Raw genomic sequence first — 3,908 nt, forward strand, 5'->3', positions numbered from 1 at the left:
TGTTGTACGCTGAAAGAAAATTACTGTATTTTTTGCTCTATAAGACTCACTTTTTCCCTCCTAAAAAGTAAGGGGAAATGTGTGTGTGTCTTATGGAGCGAATGCAGGCTGTGCAGCTATCCCAGAAGCCAGAACAGCAGTGCAGTGATCCCTCTTGTTGTTCTGGCTTCTGAGATTCAGAATATTTTTTTTCTTGTTTTCCTCCTCCAAAAACTAGGTATGTCTTATGGTCTGGTGCGTCTTATAGAGTGAAAAATACGGTATATGAAAATGTTGTCTCTGTGGTATTTGACTCCTAATAAGTTAGTGCAAATGTATAATACAAGTACAAATACCTGCTGGAAATGCAAAGTAAAAGAAGGTACCTTTTTTATCATATGTGGTGGTCGTGGCTCTCTCTCGCCGCCATCTTGGCTCGGTGCTGCTGAGGCCTGCTGGGAACAGGACTTCAAGACAACACCATGACTGGCAGGTTGTGGTCCAAGGCCACTTCTGCTGGCTACAAGCGAGGTCTTTGAAACCAGAGAGAGAACAGCTCTTCTGAAAATTGAGGGAGTTTATTCCCGTAATGAGACAGAATCCTATTTGGGCAAGAAATGCGCCTATGTGTACAAAGCAAAAAACAACACTGTGACTCCTGGCGGCAAAGCCAACAGAGTGATCTGGGGAAAGGTGACCCGTGCCCATGGAAACAGCAGCATGGTGCAGGCAAAGTTCCGCTCCAACCTACCTGCCAAAGCCATTGGACACAGGATCCGAGTGATGCTGTATCCATCTAGAGTCTAAATTTAGAGTGAAAATAAAATTAAGATTGTATTCAAAATAAAAAATAAATAATGTGGTGGTCGTGCAAGGTAATAAAAGCATTCTGGGAAATGATATATAATGAACTGGAAAAAAATGTTTAAAATAACCTTTGTAAAAAAAAACCACCCAGAAGCCTTTCTGTTAGGAATTGTAGCTACCGACATCCCAAAGGAGCAGAAAATACCGTATTTTTTGCACCATAACACTCACTTTTTTCCTCCTAGAAAGTAAGGGGAAATGTCTGTGCGTGTTATGGAGCGAATGCCTGCGGGTGGCGAGGGGATCTGCTGCAGTCGTGAGCAGAGGATCCATGGTTCCCCTTCCTTCCCTCCTCCGTGGTTACAAAGCATGGATCCACATGGATCCTCAGGATTTTTGCATTGGACTACTCCAAACTCACTGTCAGATCACATGTCTGTGGCCACAGCATGAACCACAAAAATCATATATCCACTATTTCGTTTAGAATATTTTTTTTCTTGTTTTCCTCCTCTAAAAACTACGCGTGTGTTATGGTCGGGTGCGTGTTATAGAGCGAAAAATACGGTACTTTATGTGTGCGACAACAGCCGCACGGATGCTATTAGTCCAGAGATGGAAAGAAGATAAAGTCCCGACCAGAGAGGAATGGCAAACCAAGCTGTTGGATTACACCAAAATGGTAAAACTGGCCAGAAAGCCCAGGAACCAAGAAGACCAAAACATCAAGAAAGAATGGGAAACATTTATAATTTATTTAAGGGAGACCACTGTAAGCAGATGAAAACATTAGCAGGATTCTAATAACACTTGTAATGTAACAACTACTATGGACAATATGGAGAGATAAAAAATATGGATGATGAAATAATATGGAGCTGAAAATGTTGACAATAGGACCCAGGGAAGGTATGATGGGAAGTCTGGCGATTCCGAGAAATCTTTAAATATGGATATGTATTTGGTATTGTTGTATCTTTACACCTGTAAAAGCAAATAAAAATTATTATTATTATTATTATTGTCAGGGGCTCAGGAGCAGAGGCACAGGGGAGAGAGGAAATGGAGAGCGAAGGGGAAGAATCTGAGGGCAGCGGAGGGGAGAATGACAGTGACCCGAGAGATTCCATGAGCCTCTCCAGTGAATCAGAAGATTCCCAGAAGGGGGCGCCGATGGTCAGGGCAAGGGGGGTCCCAGGGGGGACGCACCAGAAGCAAGGAGCCAGCGGGGACTCCCAAAGCAGCAGCTGGAGATCAGGACCAGCTTCCCCACCAGAGCGTAGTGGGGGGGAAGAGTCCCATGTGTCAGGGCCAGCGTCTCCTCCAGCAGGAAAGGAAGAGGAGTCAGGGCTGACCACGCCTTTGTCGGAGAGTGGGGGAACGGAGGGGAGGTCAGACCCAGCTAGCATCCCCGAAGGGGAAAGCAGTGACAGGAGCAGTGTAACGGTCAGGAGGAAGGTTGCCGGGTGGGCACGCGCGCCAAGTTCAAATGTACAGGCGCGCGGGACAGCAGAAAACCCGGATTGGGAACCAGGTTCTAAAGCCCGCCGGAGGCAGGGGGAAGACTCAGGGGACTCAGCGTCAGAAGAGTCTAGGAAGGGTAAAACCCCAGCGGACAGGCGGACCCAGAGGAGAAAAGAGCAAAGGAAGAGGTGGAGCAAGGCTAGAGTCTTAAACTGGTGTCTGGGGGGAGGAGACTCAGACGGAGCTTCGGCGGTCTAGAGTTTGAGACGTAGAGCTGCGCGCCGCGGCTGTGAAAGAGAAACTGAACTTCAATAAAGACTTTTGTATATAACAACGGAGTGGCGTTGGTCCTTTGTGAGCTGGGACCTAGGGCAGCTCTGACTATTATTATTATTATTATTATTATTATTATTATTATTATTATTTAAAAAGACAGATTGGTTTATACAGTGGTGCCTCGCAAGACGAAAAGAATCCGTTCCGCGATTCTTTTCGTCTAGCGGTTTTTTCGTCTTGCGAAGCAACCCCATTAGCGGCTAAGCGGATTAGCGCTATTAGCGATTTAGCGCTATTAGCGGCTTAGCGGGCTGAGCGGCTAAGCTGTTAAAAGGCTATTAACGGCTTAGCGGCTTTGAAAAAAGGGGGGGAAGCGGGGGGGGGAATGGCGAGACTCGCAAGACGTTTTCGTCTTGTGAAGCAAGCCCATAGGGAAATTCGTCTTGCGAAGCGCCTCCGCAACGGAAAACCCTTTCGTCTTGCGGGTTTTTCGTCTTGCGAGGCATTCGTCTTGCGGGGCACCACTGTATTTCTATTTACACAGCAGAGGCACTAAGTTGGTCCCAGCATTGGGGGGTGGGGCTGTCGTGCTTAGACCAACAAGACCTGACTTAACCAAATGGATGAGAGGACTCAACTTTTAGAGCAAAAGAGGTGCATGGCTTCCCTCCCAGTTTCTGTCCACTCTCCCCCCTCCCCCCGGTGGATTCTGGTACTTGAAGTATCTGGCACTGGGATATTGTGCCTTTTTTGCTCTAAAAACAGACACCAATCCCTGTAGTCTACATAATCAGAGCGGATGCCTCTGTCACTATCCTGTGTCATTTATTCCATAGGGACTGGCTGACTTGTTAAATCTATTTAATGGAAGTCGTTTGTTGTATACAGTTCACAATCCTGTTATTACAAGCATTCCTTTTCTGTGGCTTGTCCCACACACCGACACAGGCAACATTGATCTGTAGCCGTTTGTTGAGTATTCGCAGTGATGCACAACAACGCTCCAGCTAGCTAATTCTGCAGGCAGTACTTCTGGGATTGCAAAACTGGACCAAGAATGGCCAAGCTGTACTGAGTCAGATTCTCAAACCTTTATTGGCGTACGGACCGTACTGAGTCTTTCTTACCACATTCTTTCCTCCATTGCAACGGCCTCTCGTGTTCCTGCCATCATTCCAGCAAAGTACAGGGAAAGAATTCACACTTGCTTCTGGCACTGCACATGATGTCCCAAGACACTCAACAGGGTGTACCATCACAGCAAACAGATATGGGAAAGTACCACTTTTCCAAACTTCCCCGCCTGACTCTACTGGTGAAATGAATACACAGCTCAGTCGTGACAAAATGTCCCTAGTTCTTGTGTTTAAAAGATCTGGGGT

General features: G+C 46.6%; 1 pseudogene; it reads left to right on the forward strand.

Annotated features, from left to right (window-relative positions):
* Window positions 1-373: 373 nt before the first annotated feature.
* Window positions 374-816, forward strand: LOC114606487 (large ribosomal subunit protein eL33 pseudogene; annotated as a pseudogene).
* Window positions 817-3,908: the final 3,092 nt, after the last annotated feature.

This window comes from Podarcis muralis, chromosome 11, assembly GCF_964188315.1.
Source record: "Podarcis muralis chromosome 11, rPodMur119.hap1.1, whole genome shotgun sequence".
NCBI lineage: Eukaryota > Metazoa > Chordata > Lepidosauria > Squamata > Lacertidae > Podarcis > Podarcis muralis.